Source organism: Rhinolophus sinicus, linkage group LG07, assembly GCF_036562045.2.
Source record: "Rhinolophus sinicus isolate RSC01 linkage group LG07, ASM3656204v1, whole genome shotgun sequence".
NCBI lineage: Eukaryota > Metazoa > Chordata > Mammalia > Chiroptera > Rhinolophidae > Rhinolophus > Rhinolophus sinicus.
The window spans coordinates 19,552,954-19,580,672 of NC_133757.1; the positions used below are offsets into that span (position 1 = coordinate 19,552,954).

The window sequence follows — 27,719 nt, forward strand, 5'->3', positions numbered from 1 at the left end:
TCCAGGTTACAACCCATACAGAAGGCGCGAGTGCACAATCAGTGGGGCTTTGCTGCAGTTCCCTTGCTGAGCTCCCCTTCTAGAAAATAACCATTCAGAAAACAACACTGCTTTCCTTCAGGTAAAAGGCAACTCTCCTCAAAAGACAAAAGGAAAAGGATGTGTCAAGATCAAAGTCACCGCACTTGTCTCAGGGAGATTTCAGATGTTCATATAAAGCTGTATTTGAGGTATGTGCCTGTTGTTGACATTCTTAGATAAAGCAGGTATGTGTATCTCATATGCATTTATATCCTGCCTCCCTTAAACCACAGCATCTTTTCATTCAAGCGTTTTGCAGTTGTTCATATTATTTGAGAAATATTAAAACTGATGTATTTTTATATCTTCAATAGAAAGTGGTAGGCTAGACCATCCACACATAATCATCATGTGCCTTTCTCTCTCTCTCTCTTCCTCTCTTCCTCTCTCTCTCTCTCTCTCTCTTTTCTTTTGTTTTCTTTTTCAACAATAGACGTTATTAAACGCTTCTTCACTCAAGCCAGGCTTGGTTCACGGGCATGTATGTCTTACTCAGGCCCATTTTATATCTCTGCATTTGATTTTACCACCATCTAAATAGCTCATGTGGTTTTAGGGTGAGAGAGTCTAGTCTACTTTTAAACCTGGAGAAAGGAGTAAGTTTCAAGGGAAAAATTAATGCTGTGAAAGGGGGAGGGCACGATTCTGGTGAGAGTGACTGAAGATAGGCTCAAGGCTAGCTAAAATAACAAATGTGATGTACTGCTACGTCCTAGAAATGACCCTGGCCCAGTCAGAGAACACAACATATTAAACTTCAGCAAATTAAAATGTTGATTAAATGTGCCTCATCTCCCATAGCCTGGTTTTAATTCCTGAATTACAGAAGTCTGTCTGGAGTTCTCCAAGATAGGTTCTCCTCCCTGAGACCATCCCCCCCGCTGGGGACACTGGTGTTCTCTCATCCCTTTGAGTGGTTCTGAGCCCCACTTAGCCCAGATCAAGGGCAGAGCATGACCTATGCTTGTAGGGACGTGCATCTTTATACATAGGAAGTTGAGACTAGAACAGTTTGTCTAGAAAATGTAAACATCTCTTCTTTGTTTTTAACTGCTGACATTCCTGTGGAGGTAGACAAGGTAGAAAGAAGTTTTACATTATTTCTGCTAACATACAGCCTTTCAGGTAGTGAAGGGTCGAAAACAAAAGGCAAAGCATGGAGAGGAAGAGGCAGATAATAGAAAAGTCAATATGAATCATCTACTTGTAGGTACCTAGTTCCACTTTTACCTTTGGGCCCAAAGGAAAAACTACTCACTGTCCCTAACAGAGGAACAACGCTTAAAACAAAACAAAACAGAACAAAAAACGGAAAGGAAAAGGGAAGTAAAAGTCATACAATAGTTAAAACAAAAGCAGATGAATCAGTTCAAACTTTATGAACAATAAAGAAGAAACAAAACACAAATTTCTAAATAATTTTATGTTTCTTTATTTTCTTTGACCTCATATTTAAGCCATGCCATGATGTTAGATTCTGGCAGCCATCCTTTAGAGACCCAGGAAAAAATGCTTTGTGCTAGGACAGAAAATTTAAGTAACTTGGACCAGATCACACACATAAGTGATTAGATGGGTGTGTCAAGATTCAAACTCAAGTCTCAGTCTCAATTTCCTCATGTGTAACATGGGGTAATAGGGCTCACTTTATAAGATCATTGTGAAAACTAAACCTTATAAGGAAATTACATCAAACAGAACTTACTATATAATAAGTCTACAAAAGCTAATACCATTGCTATTGTTATTATTAATAATAGTAACTAGCAGTTCAAGAGAGTTGTTACCTCATGGAACAGATACTAACTTTTTTGTGAAGAACTCAGAAACAAAGTTGAGGTTCCTACCAATAATGATAATCATACTATTAATATAAATATTATTATTAATATCAGAAAGGGTAAATGAGTTTAGGCTGCAGTCATAAAGCTAAAATCTCAGTGGGATAAAACAGCAAAAGTCCAGTGTTTGCTGGGAGTTTTGCTCCATGTCATTCTCTTGCCTGATTCTAGGAGCATCTCCTTCTTTGAATAATATGCTGGTCATTGTGGCACAGGAAGAAAGAGAACAGAGTTCAGCACACCCTGGCCCTTGAAGCTTCCACCTAAAAGTGACAGGGCAGTTCTGTTTACATGTCATTTACTAAAATGAGTCAACTGGGTGGGGAATTGCAATGTTACGTGTGCCCAAGATTGAGCGAGAATCAGAGTATCTATGACAGCCCTAAAGCACTGTCATCCTATTGACTAAATGACAAAGGCCCATATAATAGGCAGTGTGACCTGTGATTTTATACACTATGTTGATGAGGAAACTGAAGCTCATGACAGTTGGAAGACTAACCCACGTACACAGTGCTAGGAGGTGACAGAGCCAAGATCTGACCTCAGGTCTTACGCTCCACTGCCCCCCATCTCTACTCCTAGACTTGGAAAGTTTTATCCTGATTCCTTCCTTGTCTGGGTTGTACCATAGGGGAGCAAACACATTTTGAACATGGTATCATAACTCTAGAACCAAAACATAAACAAAAGTGCTTGTCAATAACATAAAGCACTGCCCTCAATTATGACTTTGCATAATCCTCATCAATATCATAATCATAACTCTTGTATTAAAAGAAATGCCAGGTTCTGGACAGAATAGGCCTGCTGCATCCCACTGGAAATAATAGGTATTCAACTAATGGGGACTACTAGTTTAAGCTATAAAAGGTATTAACATTTCCATTCCTTTGCTTAGTCTTCCCAGCAACTCTTTGAGAAGGTGTTGTCATCTCCACTCTCAGGTAAGAAAACTGAGGCCGAGAGAGATTATGTACTTTGCACAGGTTACCACAGCTGGGATACAGACAGAGGTAGACTCAGTGCTGGCTCTGCCATCTCTTGATCCTACAGCCTGTGCATTTCACCCATCACAAGTTACTGTTTCCTTGGAGACTGGACACTATGGAGCTGTGCTTTGGAGATGTTTACCTTGAACCCCTGTTTGTGTACATTTCTCTATTCTCAAGGCATGCTGTCCTGTTTCCTTGCCTCTTTCTGAAAATTCCCACATCTCACTGAGCATTTAACTCATGTCATTAGCTCTTATATGAATACATACGAAGCTTTGACAGTAAACGTGTCTGACATCAGCATCTGGCAAACAATAAGTGTTCAATGTATGTTGAACAGATGACAGGTAGGAAGGTACGTGGGCACTAAGCATGTTCAGTTCCTTTTAAAAACATGTGTTGGCTACCTACTATGAGCCTTTGCACAGATAATATACAAACAAATACATTTAGGTCCTAACCCAGGAAGATTTCTCAATCCAGGAAGAAAATGAGAATATATGCTCTGTTTATGGTAGAACACCATATATTCTATTTCCAAAAATCTCTAGAAATTATTAGACCCATAATTTATTCAAGAAGCGAACGGTCATTTGACTGTGTCCTGCCACATGTGGAACTTGCTATCCTCATAGAGGTGAAGATGATAGAAAAGGCAGTTTTTAGCATTTTGTCTTGGACCAGCCTTGAAGGCTTTCCCTTCATCTACATGTGTTAAGAAGCAAAGCCAGATAGAATTGGGAATTGTACATACCTTACACGGGCCTACTTTCAGTATAGGTATTAAATAATGCTTGTCATTTGATATTTGCTTCCAATAAAACAGGAACTGATGTATTCTCTGATAGCATTTGGGAACGGTGATTTTGTTCTAGTGCTGTTAGTGATTTGCCTCTGTGCCTTTTTAATCGTAGTGATTAGCTATTTGACGGGACTGGGAAAGCAAGTGCTGGCAGAGCAGAGGGTCAATACTGAATGGGCATTTTGAGGGTGGACAAAGAGCAGGGATACTCTATGGAGAAACATCGTTTTGGACTCATATGTGAGGTTGGTAGAGATTGATTGTGTACTCCTTATGTGTTTACCTGTATTAATCTGCTTTACTTTAGTATAGCCCGAAAGCTGCTACTCTAGACAGCACTTGGCAGAGAACAGTCCCCTTAAAATAGCTCAATATATTTAGACATTTGATGCTAGCTGACTCGTACCATGAGGTGAAACACAGCCTGAAGATTGGGGTGGATGAGAAGTGGTTAAGAAGATTGGTTCCAGTGTTGTTTTCTAACTCTGGACTTACCTCCCTATCTGGGCACACATGTAGCATTAACCTTGCAACGGTTGTAAAGAGACTTAAATAACAGTACAAGCAAAATGTTTACAAGACACAGTGTTGGCCAAAGAGAGAGTACCCTACAAGTGTTATGTATTACTATAGTCCAGGAACCTCACAAATATTTTTCTCAGACTAGGTGACACCCTGTTTCTCCTGCTTTTTAAGTCACTTATGGAAACTCTTTGTACATCGGATATGTGAAACACAGAAAATTCATTCACAAGGACCACGAAGAAGAGGTGGCATTACAGCTCAATATAATCATAAGGCCACGTCTGACGTCCTGCCCCCTTCCCTTCTACTGTGTGTGTCTAATAACAATGCAAAGGCCTCTCTATTTCCTCTGTGATCTAGAGACTCAGTTTGACTGAGCCAAATCCAAAGCTCTGGGGAAGAAGGGCTGGGGCAGGAGGCTCATGAGGGTTTCTGTTGGGCAATGCCAGGAAGCTTATCAGAGTACAGACTGTTGAAGCCTCAAAGCCATAGGTGATGCTGCCATCTCAGCTTCTATAAGGAGCACTTGCAGAACAGGGCCTGTGTTATATTCACTGTCAGCCTAACCCCCTTGGCCTTGAAATAGGGCCATACTAGGATAATTATTAGGTTGGTGCAAAAGTAATTGCAATTTTTGCAATTATTTTTAACCTTTTAAACCGCAATTACTTTTGCACCAACCTAATACTATGGTAATTCCCTTTACTCTCTTGGAGGGAGCTGCTTATACACACCCAGACCACCTTCATCCTCTCTAGGAAGGTGTGAATGCCATCCCCTGCTTGGATGGAAGCCAGAACCATGATTTGAGTTTCATCATGTCCACATGGCCAGAACAGATTTTGGGGGGAGAGAGAACTACATATTTGAAAATATGGAAGCGTGAGAAGCACAATTGGTTTTCTGTAACTTTCGGTCAGTGGGATTAGCTAGCAAGCGAACCACAAGTAAATGAAAGCAAAGGAACCTGACTTGCATTGCTTTGCTTACTGCTCCCATAGGCCACAAACTGCAGCCTAGGGGACACATTAGATATGTCACCAGTTGAAGAGTATGGACATACAACAGGTGGAAGGGTCACAGCCTGGGTTTGTGATGGATTCTATGAGCCTGCACCTTTACTTCACCACTTGTTAATTTTGTCAACTTGGATGATTGGTTGTTCTCTGTCGGCCTCAGTGATAGAATGTACTGGCTTGAAACAGAGGCATTGATTATACCTGCTTATTGGGTTGTTGTACGGATGAAATGTGGTGGTGCATGCTGAGTGCTCCCCATAGTATGCGGTGATACATAAATGTTTAGTAAACTCTAGCTATTAATTTTCACGCTACGAATTGCAAATTGAATAGCATTTGTAAAGCTGCTTTGATAATTAAAAATAAAGCTCATAGATATAAATTGCTATAGATGTTTTAGTTGTAGTTACAATGCCAGATAGTACAGCATAGAAGAATGTTCAAATACTGCTAATTTTTCTCAAAATAAAATTTAGAAACAACTCCAATCGCCTATTAAACTCTTCCCTGAGAAATACAGTTTGGTAACTCTTAAACTATAGCAAATTCTTCAGTCATTGTTAATTTGAAAGAGCTTCCCAAATATGGATTATCAAAGTATCCAGGGACTTTGATAAACAGATTCTTGGAATTTACTTGAAGAAATTATGAAATTTGAATCAGTAAGTCCCAGACGTTTGTTCTGAAAAACTTCCAAAATTGATTCCAATGAATTGTCAGATTTTGGAGCCCCTGGATTAGATAGAACGTTCCAGGTCTAAAGTCTATGCACTTTCTTTGTTTTATATTCATATAATCAAATATAGTGAAGTGTTTGTATAAAATACCTGACCCATAATGTTTTCTTTCTCTTTAGCCTACAACCTAGTCTAAGTCATAATTCACAACACATAAAATGTCACTGCTGTGGCTCCATAGCTGTCACTCTACCTCTAGTATCTCTGTACTCAAAGCCATCATTCCTTTAAATACTCAGCAATCCCTACACCATTTCCTCTGCAATTAGCTGAAATGATTAGGCAAGGAGAGTACATGCGTTAACTATTAGAAAGGTGGCAAATAGTGAAATGATTATTTTGGATACCTACCTAGATGTTCTAAGAAGAAATAAAATAGGACAATATGACAGCCAGATACAAATAAATGTAAAAACAATAACAGCACTCCTATATACCATAAATAATCCCATAAAATATAAAAGAGGACAATGTATTATTCACTGTAACTACTAATCCGAGTTCATTAGAATAGAGGTTGGTTCCAAATAGAGGTGGAAAGAATGGTACTCTGCTCTCCTCTCCAGAGGCCAATCAGCTGATGCTCAGAGCAAACAAAGTCTCTTTTGAAAGCATCCAATTAACTCTCAACCTTCAATTACAAGCTCAGTCTCAGAGACCATGTGGAAAAGAGAATTTTCACTCCTCTCCCATCCTTTCTATCTTATCTGTTAGAAAAGACACTTTCATTTTTCAAATATAAGAAACAATCTTTCTTAAAAGAACATTGATATCTCTGTTTCTTGAGAGCTAGTAAAATTTAAATACAAAATATGTATGTCCATATTTTTTATCACTAAAGTTTTGCAAAATCCAAAGATTAGTCTTTCATCCTAGGCAGCCAGGCAGAATACAGCTGTACAGGGCTGTCTGCAGTTGAAATTTTGGTGCAATGCCCAAGTTCTCTTTCCTTTATTTCACCACTGGACACAAGTGGGAATTGTTGATCCATTGCCCTACTGGATAATATGACCGTTCATTTGGGGTTGTCTTGTTACTGCTTTACAACTTGTCAAATGGTGTGTAGTAAAGTTGAGGTAGATGAATGTCACCGTAAGCATTGATGAAATTTAATGGAGAGAATGGGAATGTAAAAGTCTGAGGATTCAAGGAAGGTAATATGAGGAAGTGGGAGCTTGAATTTGCCCTTGATAGTTGGATATGGTTTCAAGTTGCAGGAATTTCCATTGAGGAAGATCACTGAAGGTAAGGCCTGAACATGGGTCCCAGTTTTATTTTACTAAGACCAGGTCTTATATAAGACCGAGTCTTATATTAGTTTTTGCTCCAAAAGACGCATTAGAGCTGATGGTCCGGCTAGGTTTATTTTCGGGGAAACATGGTATTAGTATAACTGCTCAAGTTTTCTTTTGGTTAATGTTTACATAATTATATCTGTTCCAATCCTCTGTTCTGTGTCCTCTATTGAAGGTGTTTCTCTTGTAAGTATCTTGCCTGAAATTATATGTTCTTTAACAAAATTACAAAGTTTTTCTATAGTTAATGTAATTGCTAGAATGTTTGGATAAATTTACCATAATAATATTCATGTCTGCTTTTCCCATTTGTTCTTTGTTCTCATTTTTCTCTTTGCCTCCTTTTCCCTTGCATTAAACAAATATTATAATCATCATCATCATCATCATTGTCATATTTCCCCCTCTATTAACTAGTGATACACTTTTCAAATGTAAATTTAGAGTTATCATATACATTATAGTGTACATCTTACAAAAATTAACATTTTAATTCTAATATAAATTTTGAATCTCCTGAATAATGAGAGAACCTAATAAAAATTTATCTCCATCTACTCCCTTCATACTTTCCCTACTTACATACTACTGTTGTCCTGTATTTTAATTTTAAATTTAAATCACACAATAAAACATTTTAATTCTTATGTATACACCAATATTATTTAAATTTACTTCCATATGTATGCATGTATTGTTTTTCATTACCTCCTGTATTATCCTGCTTCCAACTAATATCATTTCTACATGAAGAATTTGGTTTAGTATTTTGAATAGGGAAGAAACTGTTGGCAATTCCTCTGATTTTATTTGGCTCAAAATATTTCCTTTGCCTGAATTTTTGAAGGATGTTTCTGCTGGATATAGAATTTTAGGCCAGCAGCTATTTGGCAGCTATTTTCTTTCAGATCATTCAAGATAGCATATTATTCTTTCTTGCATCTATTGTCTCATTCACAAGTCAGTTTTCTATATTTTACTACTTTTTAAATAGTTTTTCCTTTGATTTATTTAAATATTTTGTACTTACATTTGTTTTTTAACAGTATTTTTTTACACTTATTTATTTTTGTAATGTGTTTATATATGTTTGATTACTCTGCTTGGATCAATAGTCTGGCATCAATTATGAAAATTTCTTGGCCAACATCTTTTCATATATTGCTTCTACTCCACTCTTTCTCCTCTCTCCATCAAGACTCCAAATGCATTTGTTCCATTTTTTCATCACGGTCCATAGGTCTTTATTCCCTTTTGTGTATTTTCCATCCATTTTGAATCTCTGTGCTTCGGTCTGGATATTTTGTTCTGGCTTCTTTTCCAATCATTAATCTTTCCTTCTGCTGTGTCTTATATGCTATTAAACCCCCTGATTTTTTTTTTTTAAATTTAATTTATGGCATTTTGTAGTTTAATAATTTATATTTATTTTTATAGATCCTAGTTCTTTGGAGAAATGTATTATCTGTTTTCCTTAAAAATAAAATATCAATTATTTTACAGTCTGTATCTGAAAACTCAAGATCAGGATCTGTTTCTAGTGTGGGATTAAGCTTGGTTTTTCTGTTGTTTTGTTTTGTTCCTTTCTTTATAGGATTTTGGTTTTGCTCCTGTCTCTAGGCATATCTGATGGTCTGGTTTTAAATTGAATTCAGTCCATATGGACAAAATCTTTCCGAGGCGCTGGGGTGTTATCTTTATCCAGAGAGGATTTGGTGTTCTCCTGCCACACAGTTAATGTAAGAGAAGATTGCCTTAATCCAGTTAGTTTTCCAAATGACTCAATCATGGGACTCAGTCTCCATGAAGACTGGTCTATACAGAATGCTGTTACTGTTGCAGGGTTGCCTTTTCACACTCTCAACTGAAAACCTGGGTTTTACCAGGGTTCCAACCCCTTATTTCTCTGGTCCAATTTTTGTCCTTACGGCACTATAAGAATATCAAAAGCTCAGCTTAACTTTTTAGTTTCTTTTTTTTAATTAAGATTTATTGGGGTGACAATGGTCAACAAAACTACACACATTTCTTTAACATCCACTTTCTGCTGATTTCTAGCCTGCTTGCCTCACAAAGATTAGGAATCAGAAAATGCCCCGCGGAGAAAAGTGATATTGAATATCAGGCTTCCTTCTCCCGATTTCCTTGTCCCCAAAATGTTGGTTTTTGGTAATACCAGTTTCTAATTTTTATATCACTACCCTACAAAACTGCTGGAAGCTCATGTCTCTCAATTTTGATTATCTTCCCAGCCCAGTGACACTTAAGAAGAGCTAATGCCTTGGGCGGGGGGGGGGAAGTGATGAATCAAGTCTAGCTTACCTCATTGTGACGCCAATCTCTTGGGCTCAAGGCCCATGAAATCCTGACCCTCTTAGTTGTTTACTAATATCGTCAAATAGCTGGGTGGTTTTTTTTTGTTGTTGTTGTTTTTTGGGTTTTTTGGGGTGTTTTTTTTTAATTATTTATTTCAACTTTAATAGTTGTTCTCTGTAGAATGGTTTGATAAGAGCTACTCTACCTTAGCTGAAGCAGTCATCACTTGTAGGTTTTCTAATTTTGTCAAGCAGTCAGTTGTGAAGATTGTCAATTAGAACAACTGACCAAACTGAATGTAACAATCCAACCTTTATTTATTTACTGTCACAGTGCAAGCCAGAGAGGATAAATGAGTCCATGTATCCCCACGGAACAGTACCAGGGAAGGGTCAGGTGGATGCAGCACAGAGGAAATCTAATTGTTTCACTGTGAAGAAGCCCCAAACAAAGGGACCCTGTCTCTTTATGTGCATATAGGCACAGGGGAGGGAGGTGAGCAAGGGCTAGAAATGAAAATGTACTGCATCAAAGTGGAGAAAACTGCCTCATCCGAGGCTCCTAATGAGGGGATCTTGGTGGAAGCGCCTGGAAAGTTCCTCATCTATGAACCCCAATAAGGAGGCCCCTGTTTGGAGGGCAGAGTCCTTGAATGCAACTCTTCCCCGAAAACTGCCATGCACTTGCTGTAAACCAAGTCTCACATGGGTAGGTCAACACCTCCCACGAGTCTTGCCAGGTATATCCTTAGGGCCTTTGGTCAGGTCTGAAGGATTGTCACCTTTTGCCTGGAGCCAAACTACTTCATAAGGGTGCTGTTTAATCTATACACACTGCTCAACTCCCTCTATTCTGACTTTCTATTATTGCTATAGTTGTTGTTTCTATTATGTAGTTCAGTATAGCCTGCATGACTAAGTAAGTACATACCATTTCTTCCTGATTCATTAGTTCTATTTCTCTACATAGACAATTCCATGCATTGAACAATCCAGGCCCTATCACCCAGCATCAGTTTCTTTACGGGAATTAGTTAAATATCAGTTTGTTGTTTCATGTATATATACACACATACACACATATCTACATACACATGCATATATATATACACATATATATATATATATATATATATATATATATATATATATAAATACATACAGAGGGTGCCAAAAAATGTATATACATTTTAAGAAAGAAAAACTGTATTAAAATTGTAATACTCAATATATACCAATAATAAAAGATGATTACAAGTCACATTTGACTTCTGCAATTACAAGAGGCGCTCAAAGTGGTTACCCTCAGCATCCAGCGTTCTGATTACGGCGAACTACTGCTTGAGCAACATTGATCAAAGTGTCCACTTGTATACATTAGTTTGGCACCCCCAGTATTTACATATACATACATGTATATACGAGTTTGATAACTTTCTGAGAGGAATTCTATAAACAGCCTACCTTAAAATACCTAGGTGGAATGTTAGAGAAATAAAGTTTATAAACTTCTAAGTCTATCGGAGTTTATAATTCTGCCTTGATTTTTAAATTTTTTTAATATCTCCATGCCTTCTTCTACTCTTTTCTTCCTGTTAAAGAAGGAGGTCCTGGAATCAATTGTCCCCGGATGACACTGTGTGAGAGGTCTGTTCAGAAGTATGAGTGCTCTCTCTGAACTTCTGTCCGCCTCCAAGGGGATTCAGTCAGCCCAGGAATTTGATTTAGTGTACGTTCTCCACACGGTGATGCAGCTCTCAGCCGTGTGGCATGGCTCATTTTCTGGTTATTAAACAAGGGAAGATCATTTAAATTTTACAGAAGAAATGCTATGCCGCAGAAATAGTATATTGTCACATGCAGTGAAGGCAATCGTATTTGTTACTCTGTGCAAGATAAGGGCTTCCCCAAATCTGCTTTCATGTCTGTTAGTGCTGCATCATCACTGCTCCTGGATCAGATTTCTAGTGTGTATACAGTATGAGGAAATAATGAGATTTGGAGTTTCCATCGATAATGTAACCTACAGCTAAAGCTCCCTGACCTAGTAACTCTCAATTTCTTCCCATATTTTGACATTTCAACAGAATTAAAATGGGACTCACTTGCCGCACAACCCCCTTCACAGCACACAGACAGACCCACTGCCTGGTTTAATCAGATGCTGAGGTTGTTGTCCCACCTTTGTCAAAGGAGCCAGAGGGGTATAGTCAGCTATGGTGAGGTCTTCAGGCTGCATGGGACAGCTGGCTACCGCCATTGCACCTTGGTGGTAGCCACAAGCATACCTGGGCAATATCATAAACGTGGAAGACAAGGTTAGATGTACCACGCCTGTGTCTTCATCTGAGATGCAGCCCTTCCCCTCTATTTGATTGCTGCTTCTGAGAACCAAGGTTTGTTCAATGATCTTAGAGCCCCCCCAAACTAAGGAAGAAGGCAGTGCACTAACGAAGATGAACACTCCACTCTGTAAATAAACTCAAGATGTGTGTGCATGAGAGGTGGCAGGACAATGGTGGATGGTTCATGAGCTCATGGCATGAGCATCTTGACTATGTCTTGCAAGCCTAAAATGTGGCTAATTTCTGAGTGACATATTTCTTAAGTTCAAAATCTAAAGTTCAGCTGGTAGAAGGTGAGATGCTTCTTGGTCTTTCAAAACTAGTAGGATTATCTGTTGAGTCTCCTGAGGGCAGAGGATATTTCTATCACTTCACTTGCACCTTTGCTGTTATATTTCATAGCCCCTTGCCAGGAATGATCAGGTCAAAGGAATTTAATATTTCTTTTTGAGTGGAGAATTTGGGAATATGCCTCAACTTTGACCACTGCTCATAGGAATACAGAGGTCATAGTAGTGGACCTCCTGCAGGCCCAACCCCAAGGACTCCTGAATTATTCTCCTTTGTTATTCTTGGATATCGTATGACTTTACAATATCTTGGCATTTCGTCACCATGGAATCATTGGTTAGACCGATGTTTTCCATCATTTTCTTGAGCATGTACATCTAAGCTGTAAATCTCAGCGCGTTCTGTATGCAGCCTGCTTAGCAGGCTGCTAATTACAGCACAAGAGGGTAAGCATTTGCAAATAAAGCATCTGTCCTCTCAGAATCAGTCCATGTGCCTGGAGCTTACAAATCATAGAGTGTGTAAACACAAGCAGTGCTATCTATACAAAGCAGACATGGGTTCTAACCACAGCACAGGGTTAGTTTTGTGGAACTTTTTAGCAAGAATTACTGATGTGAAAATAATTTAAGGGTTTCTTTTTCATTGTTTTCTTTTTCTAAATATGCATTCCTTTGAAATAGAATCCATAGTGTTACCAAAAAAAAAGTACACAAATCTCATTTACAGTCATATAAATTTTCAAAACGGAAACACATGCCTCTAACATACACACAGATCAAGAAACAAAAATTACCAGCACTCCAGAAGTTCCCCCTAATTTTCCCCTTCCAGTGATTTGTTACCATTCCCCCCGGACTACAAAAACCTTGAACTTCCCACCATAGAGGTTTTTGCCTCGTTTTGAACTTTCATATAAATAGAATCGTGTAGTATGTCTGTTTTGCATCCGACTTATTTTGCTCAATATTGTGAGATTCGTGAATATTTTGGCTGTAATGGTATTTATTTATTCTCAATTCAAACTATTTTTAATTATATGAATATACCACAATTTATCCATTCTACTATAGGACATTGGAGCCGTCCTCAGTTTGAGACTATTAAGAACAGTGTTGGTGTGAACAGTAGTACATACTCAAGAATAAAATTTCTGGGTAAAAGTTATGCATATGATCAGCTTTGTTAGACATTCACAAATAATTTTCAAAGTGGTTGAACAGATTTATTCTCTGCAAAAGAATCTGAGATGCCCAGTTGCTTCATTGTCTTCACTAACGCTTGGGATCGCCTGCTTGTGTTTTACCCATTCTGGCAGGTGTGCAGTTTTAGTGCATTGTGGTTTTAATATGAATTTCCCTGGTGACTAGTGAGTTGGGAAAGTTTTGAACGTATTTTGATAGTTTGAATACCCTTATTTGTGAAGTGTCTATTTGAGTTGTTTGACCATTTTTAGTTGGTCTCTTTTCCTAGATTTTATTTATTTGTGCAATTCTTTTTATATTTTTGCATCCTTCCTATTATATGACTTACCGCGCTATATTTTAATATTCTTATTTAAAGTAATTCAATTTCTCATTTTATTACCTCATGGTTAGCACATGTTGTGTTTTGTTTATGAAATCTCTGTTTGTCCCCAACATCATGAAAATATTCTATTTTTAATAAAACTTTTACGGTTTTACCTTTTGTATTTAGATCTAACAATCTATCTAGAACTGATTTTTATAAAGAGTGGGAGGTAGGGAGTCAAGATTCATTTTTCACCCTATAGAGTAGAAATAAACTAACTGATCCAGCAGCATTTATTGAAAAGACCATTCTTTTCCTCACAACACAGCAGTATTGCTTTGTCATAAAGTAGGTAACTGTCTGATAATTCTCTATTTTGTTACACTGGTTCTTTTTTTATCCTCAGATGAATAACACACTGTCTTATTATTGTAGCTTTACAATAAGTCTGGATATTTGGTGGTATAATACTCTAGCTTAATTGTTCTTCTTCAAGATTCTCTTGGCTATTCTTGGGCCTTGTGTCTCCATTTAAATATTATGATCCATTTGTCAATTTCCAACAATAACAACAACAAAACTGTTTACATTTGACTGGAATTTTTTTAAATCTATAGATCAATTTTGTAAGAATTGATGTTTTTATAATATTAAATTTTTAATCCATAACATGATACATCCTTCCATTTATTTAAGTTTTGTCTAATTTCTAACAGTTATATTTGTAACTTCTGGTGCAGAGGTCTTGCATGTCTTTTGCTAGGTTTATCTCTAGGTATTTGATGGTTTCAAATTTATTGTGATGAGTTCATGTTTAAATTAAGAAGTGATGAACTAGAACACATATCTTTTGAAAGAGACATTGGCACACAATAGCCAGTGAGAGATCTACCCATTCACCAGCATGTCATTCTGAATACACAATATGGAAAGTTTAATGTAAAAGTAGTATTGAGATTGTGCAATTAGGCAGCTGGAATTTGAATCTTAACTCTACCATTAATAAATGTGTAACACTGGGTATTGTATTAATATGTCTTCACATCTTTTCCTCATCTATTAAAAGGGGGCAATAATAATATATACCTCATTGTGTCTTGAAAAGCTTATATCCCAGATCCTGTGACATAATCAGGGCTGAATAGATGATGCTGATGCTGTTGATGATGACAGTGGTGTGATGATAATGACGACGATGATGGTGATGATAATGATCATGTATCTGTGAGTCTTGAGATAACTGTTTTCCCCTCCATCCCTGGTCTTGTTCAGAACTCATCACACAAGTTCAAAGGGCCCTGGTATTTTCCTGACCTGCTATATTTGTACATCTGCAGTTCCAGAAGGTATACATGTGAATTTTCTCTGGCAAACCACATTTAGGAGGTTGGCAATTCACCAAACTCCTCCTTGACAGCCATGTTAATTATATCACCGTAATGCATTTCAACCAGATAATGTAATTTAGGAAGAATATCCTTGTATCGTTACTGCAGAAAGTACCAGGATTGATTCAGATTAAAAAAGACTACCTCTTGGAGTGAATTAAAGTCATCTTAGAAAGTTGGAATGCATCAAAATTATCTTGGAAGGGGTAAGTAAAAAGATATTGTTTTCCGTTTTTGTGTGTGTGTGTGTGTGTGTGTTTCTTTTGCACAAGGGCATTTCTCTGGATGCATAATCTCTTGTATATTACCAGTTCATGTTTCTTTTAAAAAAGAAGTTTGACAATATATTTCCTTTCCTCCCCATCTGTGGCTTATTTGTGTATGTCCATTTGATGCTTTTCTATTACTTGCAGTCAAAAACAGTCTCAACAAATACATCTCAAGACGGACCCCTGACAGGTCAGACTTCTGTTGCTCCCTTGCCTCAGAGACCTCCTCAGACTATCCTTTGGCAAAGCCATGGAGGGCAGGCGGTGGGATTCCACTTGGAATTCTGGCATCATCCCAATCTATCTCCTTTCCTCATTTATTTCATATTCAGTATATTTCCTCCCAATGTATTCAATGCACTCATGTTTCAAGTGTAAACATTAATTCTGTGGGGATATGTACATTTTAAAATAGGAATCTGCAGGAAATGATGATTAACACAAATAAACAAATCACTACTAATACTACCCATATAATAATGCTTTCTCATATTTATATAAGATGATATAGCACATACATCATCTCTCATGGCTCAAAGAACAATTCTGACATGGATACTTTCTCAATTTTTGTAAGCTTTATGGTATCAGGCATAGTATTCCCAATGTTTTTCCCCACCCCACAGGAAGAACAGAGTGTGGACAGTATAGGAGTTTCTAGAGTCCCAGCCATTATCCCTATTTAAGATAATGACACTGAAAAAAGGTTTTGCACTGCAAAGGAAACCATTAAAACAAAAAAGCATAGAACATATTTGCAAATGATATGGCCGATAAGGGGTTAATATTCAAAATATATAAAGAACTCATACAGATCAACATAAAAACAAAACAATCTGATCAATTTAAAAAATGGATAGAGGACACAAATAGACATTTCTCCAAAGAGGACATACAGATGTCCAGCATGAAAAGATGCTCAACCACTAATCAGAGAAATGCAAATAAAAGCCACAATGAAATATCACCTCACACTTATCAGAATATTATCAATAAATCAACAAACAACAGTATTGGTGAGGATGTGGAAAAAAGGGAACCCTCACACACTGTTGGTGGGATTGCAAATTGGCGCAGGCACTATGGAAAACAGTATGGAGGGTCCTCAAAAAATTAGAAATAGAACTGCCATATGACCCAGAAATTCCATTTCTGGGTATTTATCCCAAGAAATCCAAAATACTAATTCAAAACGTCTATGTTCAGTGCAGCATTATTTACAGTAGCCAAGATATGGAAGCAACCTAAGTGTCTATCAATAGAAGAAGGATAAAGAAGATGTGGTATATATATGTGTATATAATGGAATATTGCTAGGCCATAAAAAAGAATGCAATGTTGTCATTTGTGACAATATGGATAGACCTAGAGGCTATTATGCTAAGTGAAATAAGTCAGACAGAGAAAGACAAACACCATATAATTTCACTTATATGTGCAAACTAAACAAAACAAATGAACAAACAAAATGGAAATAAACTCAATATAGAGAGAGTAAACTGATGGTAGCCAGATGGGTGGGAGGTTGGGGGGCTGGGATGGGCAAAAACGGTGAAAAGGATTACGAAGTACAAAGTGCCAGTTATACAAATAGTCACAGGGATGTAAACTACAGCATAAGGAATATAGGTAATAATATTGTAGTAACTATGTATGGTGCCAGATGGTACTTAGCTTGTTTGGGTGATCACTTCATAAGGTATATAAATGTCTAGTCACTATGCTGTATACCTGAACCTAATATAATATTGTATGTCAACTATAATTGAAAAATAAATTAAAAAAAAAACTTTTAAAAAGATATGGACACTGATGCACAGAAATATTTAATGAGTTGACATGTACCCCCAGACATATACATAGAAAACTGGCTAAGATGGAATCTCTAACTCAAAGGCAGGTGCCACATTACTGCTTGCTCCTTTATGTAAGAGAAAGCCATTACAGCACTTTTGATACATTGCCTATTGTGCATCCTGCATATATAAAAGTGCATGCATCCTCTGTTTACAAGCTTTAGACCTTGAACATGTATTTGGTAGCACATGACCTGGAATGCACACCACACTCAGAAGTGGCATGTTGTATTTGACAGGTTCTATGCAAATATACAAACTTGGTTGCAGCAAGACATAACTGGAGAGGCACAAGAAGTCCCATCCTTTCAAAATATCTCTGAGGCAGCTTTCTGGCCACACATGCTCACTGTCACTAACGGACACTCGCATTTGTCACATTGTTAAACTGCTTCCCTTATGATAAAGGTATGTTGCAAACGAAGGGGACATAGGATAGACATTAGTACAAAGTGTACTGGTCTCAAATGCTGTGCATTATTAATGTGTCTTCTGTTTCCTGGCTATGTGGTTTGGGGCAAGCTGCTTTAGAGAAGTTTCAGGCCTCATCACTCACAGGTGTGGTGGATACTGGTGGGGCACTATACTTGTATACCAGGTGCAGGAACCCAGTTCTACCCATTCTTCAAAGTCAGGTCTCCATGGAACTGTTGCTTTCTGCAGCTGTTGCTGTGATCTCCCTGCTCTGATTTCCTGAAAGTTAGATAGTTTGAACCAAATTGTTTAGGACTCAATTCCAGATCAGCTTCCCCCAAATGGATTCTTCTGGACTAGTATTCAGGAGAATGCTTACTGGTATGGAAAAAATGTGGTGTGTGTGTGTGTGTGTGTGTGTGTGTGTGTGTATGTGTGTGTGTGTTGCAAATGTATGTTTTCCTTTCATCCAAGTTCAAGTGAGATGGACTTAAAAAAATTGTATTTATTTACTACAAGACTTCTTGGAGGTCTTTTTTTGTAAATTAAAGTTTATTGGGGTGACTATTGTTAGTAAAGTTACATAGATTTCAGGTGTACAATTCTGTATTACATCATCTACAAATCCCATTGTGTGTTCACCATCCAGAGTCAGTTCTCCTTCCATCACCATATATTTGATCCCCCTTACCCTCATCTCCCACCCTCCTACCCCCTTATCCTCTGATAACCACTAAACTATTGTCTGTGTCTATGAGTTTTTGTTTCTCCTTTGTTTGTCTTATTCTTTTGTTGTTTTTGGTTCATATACCACATAGCAGTGAAATCATATGGTTGTCTGCTTTTTCTGCCTGACTTATTTCACTTAGCATTATATTATGCCATGTGGATTTCCAAAAGAGGCAATGATAACAGGTACTCACTAAACATTGGAATCGGGTGGGGGCAAGAATATTGTATCTATTATTACTTTCTACAGCATTGTTTTTTAAAACAGTTTGGGAAATGCTGGTCAAGCTGCTTTTTTTCCCAAAAAAATTATCCTTTTATCACTTTTTTTTTTTAAATCTCACCACCTGATAAATTTAGGAAAATAAGTAAAGTTACCGAAACCCTTAATAATAGTTTTTGTGCGAGATCTCTAGAAAAGGTTTCAAAGAAACACAGAATTGAGGAACTAATGGGGATCGTCGATAATTATTTCCCTAATGTTTTACATATGGTCATTGTAGAATAGCATTCCTAGTGTAGAAATGGTAAGCAAGTCAGCCATAATGATTCAGGTAGCTAGTGACTAAACGAAGGTGCCAGCTCAACACACTGGCTGCTCACTCATCTTTCTGTCATTCCCAGGACAGCTCACACTGTGCTGTCTGGAAGAAGTTGCCTTCTGGGGACAGGATCCTTTATAAACCTCCAGAATACATACATCACATGGTCAGAGGAACTAAGCCACATATGAAGCGGGTCGTCCTCTCTCCTCCCTCTAGTAGAAATACAAGAAAGTCTTACCACTTTTCCTCGTGGGTGTCAACAAATTAAAATGATGACTGACAAATGAAGAAATTCAATTTAAACTTGAGGGCCACAGAATGCATGGACAAAACAGTTATTGCTATGTAAGCATCAGCATCATTCCAAAATCAACAATAACAACAAACAAACAAAAACTGGCTTTATAGGATGTACACTAGAAATAAGGAAAGGTAGTTCGCTGGATTGATAAATATGTAGCAAGTGAATTCTGAGCCCCATTCAAATAAATTCCAATATGTGTAAAAAAATTTTTTTTAAACTGGGGAGGGAGGATAACTCAAATTCAAGATTCTCAAAATAAACATAAACAACAGGGCTAACAAAGAATATCAAGAAGAGAATAAGAGTTTGAGGAGGTAGAAAGAGAGTAACCACAGTTTCTCAGTGATAACATGAAAACAGATGGTGTGTATCTACACAGACATGTAGAATACTGATGGATGACTACATGGCAGCACTGTGCAAAACGAACATTTATGATGCATTGCGTCTCACAGTATCACTGTTCTGTAGATCCCTAGACCAGCACAATCAGCATCATGTGGCAGCATGTTAGAAAGGACTATGGTTCTTGGTCCCCAGGCTATATTTCTGAATCAGAAACCCAGTGACTGCCTGATGTGCTGACCCATGCTCTCTGGGTGACTCTCACATGAGCTCAAGTTTGAGCATCACTGCATTGTGTCCATCCTAGAAACAGGAAAACCACGCTTGAGGAAAGTCCTATAGCTTGCCCACTGTCACCTGACTTGCATGTATGTGGTGGATATAGGACATGTGGACTCACATCTTCCTAACACTAAACCCCATGCTCTGAACCAATACAATCTGTCAATGATACAAGCAATGCAATTTATGACCCGCTTCTGGTACTGTGTTCTTTCATGTCATTGGCATCTATACAAATTTGGCCCTTAAGCAAATAAGGTATTAGGATGGAAACTGAATTCTCTCAGGGAAAGGAATAAGGGAAAGAAAGTCATAAAGCCTTCCTACCAGGACACAGAAAGAGACAGCTGCAGAATCTATTCCCCTCCATGTAAACAGCTCACCAAGAGGGAGGCGTTCAGCAAGGCAATTGGGGTGAAAGCATTGAAAAATGCCCTAGTCTTTCCCTGCCTGGTTTATGAAGCGCTTTGGCAGGCTAACAGCAGCACATTATATGTAATTGCCAGTTTACTCTACCTTGTCTGCCTTTTATTTTCACAAGGAATCCTTGTTATTCAGGGGAATTAGCAAAGGAATCCATTAAGTGCTGGCTACAAAGACTGCACAGTATTTATTCCAGTAATAAAAAGTCTAATTTCGCAATAACATGGCAATCTTTGGAAAGCGCTGGCTGATGGGAATCCAAGTCTGGCAAAATTAGCCTCTTTCGGTGGTGCTTAAGTATTATTATGGTGTTTGGAAGAAGGGAGAGGAAAGCAAGTTTGCTTGCCAAGTAAGCACTTTTACAAAACAAAACAAATTCTCTTTCACAGGATCCTGAAATGGGGAAAAGGGGGAAACTGCCATCAGGCTGAGAGACTAGAAACAGCAAGGGGGCGGGCTTGTAATTAATGTGGGCTGAGGCTGTCTGCATCTATCCAAAACATGTGTCCTTGGCAAAGGTACTAAATGCTTTGCCACCTGGTCCAATCCTGCCTGCCCTTAGCCATCCACAGGTGCCTGGTCTCTCAACACCCTTTGTGATTCAGTGCAAACCAACCCACACTTAACAAGTCACAGAATGTCAAGGCTTAGAACTTGTCTCCTACAAACTTCTTCTTCTTTTACAGGTAACTGATAGGTTATCAAAGACACAGCACCAGGACTTTAAATCATGTCTGTTGGGTGCATTTCTCCCTTTCTTTTTCCATAGTTTCATTAATAAAATGTTGTTTTACACATTACCATTTCTTTATGGCACAGTGTAAACAGCAGATCCCTAGACCACATTCAACTTGTACTGTAGATTCAAAATTCCTTATTTCATCAGCCGAAATCCCACTGGTATTTATTGATTAGGGTAGCAGTTGCTTCTTTCTTGATCTAAACAATGTTTTGAAATTCAGATTCTTAGTCAGACAAAATACAGCTGTGTGATTCTTTCCCAAATTCGGCCAACTCTAGGCTGAGGACAACTTATTTTTCTCATCCTCCCCATGCATCCAGAGGCATTAACTACAAACCTGCCTGCCTTTGTTTCTTAAACAATGCCTTTGGTGCTGGAAAAAATTAATAAGCATGCTGCAAAGCCTTAGTTCTAATTATAAGAACATGAGACTGATCAGGTGTGACGGCATATAAAACTAATACTCCAATTAACCCTGAGACACTGGGAGCTCTGAGAAGCAGCTGTATTTTATGGAGATAGTTCCACTAAAACACAAACTCAGGTGGCTACTAATGGGAGTAGGCATTCTAAAAATTAACCAAAAATGACTAACTGCTGTCCAAACCGAAAAGCATAAACATTATAAAGCACCTAAAATGGTAATTAAAATGTAAAGATAAATAAAAATTGGGTTATGCTTTTATCCTTTCTCACACATTCCTAATCCACTTTAAAGAGTAATGGTTATTAACATTTTACATACCCTTCTGCAGTCAAAGCAAATAGCAGAGCCTTACGATTTTAGCATGACTACATGTTAGCCCACCTTATAAATTTATATAGAAATTAGTAAGTTCAAATTATCCTCGATTTTAGCCAGTAAGCATCAAGGTGAAAGACTGACTCCTAATTTATGTGTATGATGTGGAATAAATGGTGTTTTTGTTTTCCTGTCCACTGAGAGAGGTAATAGATGAGTTTTGCTTGGGAAAGCTTCTGTCTAGGTTATAGACATTAGTTATCATAGTCATTAGTTATCATTAGTAAGTGAACTCACATTTGAAATTCTTAACTAATTATTTATAGCATCTAAGTTCAGTCAGTAGTCAAACTCATTAATACTTCTGATAAGACACAGTTCAGTTAAAGGACAGTTTAGTTACCTGGATTTGTGGATTTGTTTGCTCTCAATTTATATCCTGTAGCCTTCATCTTCCAGAGCCTATGCTCTAATCCCTTCTCTGCTTTTTGACCTTTCCTGCTACCTTCTGTGGAACACCATGACCTTCAATAAAAGTTCTGATATAAAAGGGATACATTGATTCCCTAAATTCTATTCATATCCCTTATATATTGTTAGGTGTGTGGACTCCGTGAGTGCTTATAATAACAAAGTCTTGGAATAAAGAAATCTAAATGTTGTATTTCAGAACAAGGTTTTAGTCATCTCTTGGAAGCAACTGTTCAGAATCTAAGTGATATGTAATGAAAAAGACACACAAAGGAACGTGATGCTTTAGCTTCTTGATAACTAGTGTCTTTCTAACCCCATCCAACCCTACCCCACTGCATACACACATTAACACACATACAAACCATGATACACACACAGTAAAATATCTTAGGATAATAAAAATGTTTGATAAGTTTCATAATTAACATTGTTAACATTATTTTTATTTATATTTCACATAGGTTTCATGCATTCTATGAGAAATCTTGACCCAACATGGCTAGCAGCTGTATTTAGAGAGATAATATAAACACTAAGGAGTAGCTTCTTCATTTCTGTTGATGTGGAGAGGATAAATGTAAGCTTTGATGTAAACAAATGATTCTGATAAGAGGGGATCCTTCCAATACATGAACCTTCAGGGACGATTAAAAAAACTGTGATTTCTTTAGAGATGGAAGAAATGCAATTGTGAATAAACAAGCATGCTGGTAATCCTTTTTGAGACCTCACTCTAATGTAACCACAACAGAAAGCTATTTAAGAGAGTGTAAAGTTTTCAAGTCATTGTGCTAGTCTGATTCCCACACTCTTGTTTGGCAATAGCAGTGCTCTTTAACTGTTCATCCTGCCACCCATACAGGCAACTTATTCATGTGTAAAGGTCAAAGCTACATAATTATGGTAGAAACACATAAAAGCTACACAGCCTGATGTATTCAGCACATAATATCAGAGAGCATAAGGACCAATTTATATGTATATGGAGCAAGAGAGATAGAGATGGTATAGATAGAGACAAAGGCAGAGATAGACAGAGACAGAGATAAAGAGACATAAAGAGGTAATCTGCATTGGATAGAATTGATTCCTGAAAAAAACAGATGTCTGTGGCTCTGCATCTGATAACTGGCCCTGTGTTTTACCAACAAGGCAAATCTATACCGAGGACAGGAAGAAAGCTTTGCTTCCCAGACATCTAACCATCATCTCATGATAACATCTGTGATACTTTCAACTCACAAATATAGGCCTGCTGATCCTAGAAAATAAAGGTTGATCCAAATGACTTAGTTTAGAATAGCCTTCCAGGCAAGACAGTCATTTAGGCACACAGTAAATACTGGTCAAATGAAGTACATTTTATATGTGGAATAAGTATGTCACAGGTGTGTAGTTGCATTGGTTTAAACTAAAAAATATATTTTAGGAGAGTTCTTGAAAATGTATTACATCTTGGAAAAGAGGCCGCTGTCAATGAATTGGGAACTGGTTTGGTAGATGTAACTTCCCAGAAAAGGAACATAAATCTGTCAGTAGTAGTTGAAATCCACTTGTAGAGCAGAAAGTTTAATGGCTAAGATGACCTTCCTTACAAATACACAGGAAATCAGTGCCTGAGTGTAATCTATGATTGGAGCTGAAAGAAGACTTTGATGAGATGCTAGGCATTCATATTATGCATTCTTACATTAGATTCTGTTTCTTTTTGAGTTAAGGAGACTTTAATGGCACAATCTCAGATGGTTACAATAAGCATGATCCCAGCGGCATCATTGTATTCCATGGATTAGTAGACAATTCTCTTGAGAGAAACTAAATGATAACTCTCAACTCTTTGGCATGACATTTACTGATTCTTTATAACTAGTCCAAGTTGAGAGAGAAAGCAAGGATAAGACACTATAACCACAGGTATATAACGTTATAACCACAAGAGGAATGATTTATTCACCATGAAACACCTATAGTATGTCTACACCAAGTAAACCCTCAAATAATACCTAACTTTGTAAGTGAGAAAATTGATGTTCACAAAAGAGTCAAGTCTAGGCCTAAACTTCATTTCTTCTGGCTCATCTTTCAAAGCTTATTTGCCATGGAAATTTCTGAACTGGAATACTGCAATCAGAATGTATAGTATCCCCAAGGCCTGAAGGCATAATTCTCATAACTCCTGATCACTGGACATGTTTGTCAGCATCTCTGCTCATTCTGGCCTAACTTCTAATCACTGTTACACCTAACTGAAGCCACAGAAGTTAACATCTGTGGGAGTTCATCCCCTGATAGAAGCTCTGAGCCTCCTCTGGCACCTAAAAGTATAGGTCTACCTGGCCTTGGGAATGCTTTCAGAAGAACACTTGCTCATTTGTAAAGCATTTACACAGGCTTGAATGCATGGACTTAAATGAGGAAAGGGTAACGTTGATGCAGGTGATGATGACGCGTATAATAACTCACGTATGTTCCCGCCGCTGTGCTGAACGTATAGTCATCACAACAGCTGTGATCACTCTCCATTTACAATGGACACCAAGATGTAGAGACACCAACTAAGTGCATGTTGGAATCCAGATCTAAATCCAGCTCTAAATCCAGATGTGACTGATTCAAAATACGTGCCCTTAACCATTATAAAATATTGCCACTCAAAAGGAAAAATCAGAGAAATCGTCTTTATCCCCAAATCTAGTTGAATCAGTGGAACTTTCTTATGAATTCCTCAACCTGAGGCTGTTTTTTCCAAAAGAGTTAGAGATTTTCTTATTTATTAATTATAGTTTGAATGCCATACAGTGGTAGGGTGATAATTGGTCTTATTTATCAGGTGAGAAAAGACTGATTAGGGTCACTGATGAGGTCTATGATTGAATTACTCAAATTTCATTCTCCTCTCCTAATGTGGGTATCTTCTCACAAAGAATTGTTTACACCACATTTAAAATATGTAATACACATATGCAGATGTTATTTACTATTTAACATTTATTTTAGTTTTAAATTCCTCCGTTCTCAAAGTTGTCAATAAATTACTGTGCACTTGCCTTTCTTAAGCAGGCTTACAAGTAACAGGTGGCTGCAGAGAAAATGAAAGTTTAAACAAGACTCAGAGAATGTTAGTATTAACCCATAAGAATGGAAACGAAACACTCAAATTTATTTAGGATAGTTTAGGCATTACAAGACTCTCTGAATTTCCCCACCTGATTCAGTTATATTGAAACTCCAATAAATTCCTGAAACCCTGAAATTCTTCATCTTATTTCAGAAATCTTTCCAGACTGTACTTTGTTCAGTTATAACTTTTGCATTATTATTTAAATGTAAGACCATTCATTGATTTAACTTCTAGCTCTACTAAAGGACTGGAGTCAAGCAGAGGAAAGGAACACTGGGTCACCAACCTTGATCAATGACATCTACGTGGCCTTCCAGCAGAACGAAATCTTCTCAGCAACAATCTCTGGCATTCAATGGGACTGGAAAATGGCATTTAAAAAGAATATATGAACTTTGAATGAGGATGTTTTGTTTTGATTTTATTATGTTAACATTATGCTTAGCATTGTCATAGAAATAAAGCATACACATAGTGATACATTCAAACAATGGAGAAGCACTTGGAACAATTAAAATTAAAAATAATGAACATCAAAAATAATACTTATTGGACACTTATTTTGTATAATTCACTCTTGTAAGCACTTTACATCGATTACCTCATTTAATCTCCACAACCACCCCAGAAGACAGTATTTTTAATTGCCTTATTTTATAAGATTAGAAAATCAAGAGTTAGCAAGGCTTAAATGATTATCCCAAATTAACGCAACTAGTAAATTACAATTAAGCTATAACTTCATGTTTGTGTACTTTCAAAATGAATCCTATTAACCACCATTATTCTTATATAACTATTTATTCCATGGGAAGAGAGCAAGTCTTTATTTTAAAGAGATCCATCAGATTTCCATGGAAGAAAGAAATACAGACTAATGTAGTCTCCAGTGCAATTAATTCCAGTGGAACAAATCAAACATAAAAAATTCCAATTCCAATATAATATTTAGGAGACAGTTATATGCAGACATACAGGTGTTGCGTATAACCACCTGGGTCTTAACTATACTGCCAAACTGTCTGAGTCTAATTTTGCCTTAGATTTATAGTTCATACATATCAAATATTATCAGATATTCTCAAAAACATGTAATGGATGGATCACAGAAGCTATGATTTCTTCTCTCCTTAAAGTATATGAGTTTTTGGACGGAGCTACCATCAATTTCCCTCCTGTTCTTCTTTTGCTGAATTCCAAGATTATGTGAGATTTGCTTCCAGAATAACTGGGATATGGAAATTAAAAACAGAATAAAACGTTAAGTTTTCAACTTTATCTTTTCTTTTTCTTTCTTTGCTTCCTTTTCTGTATTAAACATAGGTTTACCTCCAATTCTTCTGGATCTCAATGAGTTTCATATTTAAAAGCAGGAAGTGGGAAAGGGGTGGAGTTGAGAGAAAGAAAATAATTCCCTTTTTCCATTCTACACAACTATAAACAGCGTTAAAGAATAGTGGTTTTGCTTTCATCATAGCCACTGCTAAGGCAACAATAATGAATTTGACAGATCTCGCTCACTCCACTACTTCTGAGAGGTTGCTTAGCAACTATAGGACACTGGAGAGAGGAGGATGTTAGAGCAGGTTGCAGAAAGAGGAAACTATCATTAAGTCTGCAGATGTTAAATATGATCTACCTCTTATCTCCCTTTCTATCATGCTACTATTGATCATTTCAGACCCAGAACTCCATCCTTACCCCTTCAAGCCAATGCTCTGTCCCAACTAAAGAAAAGGGATCTTCCATAGAGTTGAGGGTGTGCTATGGTCCAAAATAACAATGTCCTGTTTGGATGTTATACCTTTGATCTTTCTTACATTTTTCAGGTGAGGAAAGATCTAACTGAAAAACAAAGTATTGTCAACAGTTTCATTGGCTAATTTTCACTTTGCTTAGATTTTGGACCTATTTTTGCCCATGAGATGTGGTTGACCTCATTAGAAACTGATTCCATGAATTTTTGAGTTCATGGGATAATAACCTTGGGCCATTTCTATCATATTCTGTTACCTTACAGCCATGGGATTCTGTTATTATCATTTTATGTATTCATTGCTACACATACATAAATAATTCTCACTCACATTTGTTTGACTGCTATCTCTTGATTATGTCAAAAAGTTCTACTTTCTAGTCCTGGAAATAGATATTCAACTTTTTAAAACAATCCACAGATTCTGAAATCTGAGGGATCAAATTTACTTCATAAAATAAATAGTAGCCAAGAGAGCAAAAATTTTGTGTGCTTACTATGTGCCAGTCTCAAAGCTAATTGCATTCACAAAGTATTCCATTTAATTCTCATAACAACCCTATAAAGTAAG

At 37.3% G+C, this 27,719-nt stretch overlaps 1 long non-coding RNA gene across 1 annotated transcript; it reads left to right on the forward strand.

Moving 5' to 3' along the window:
- Positions 1-26,432, forward strand: LOC141572791 (uncharacterized). The gene is made up of 3 exons (XR_012498286.1): positions 1-230; positions 15,255-15,352; positions 25,627-26,432. It is a non-coding gene; the product is annotated as an uncharacterized LOC141572791 (long non-coding RNA).
- Positions 26,433-27,719: the final 1,287 nt, after the last annotated feature.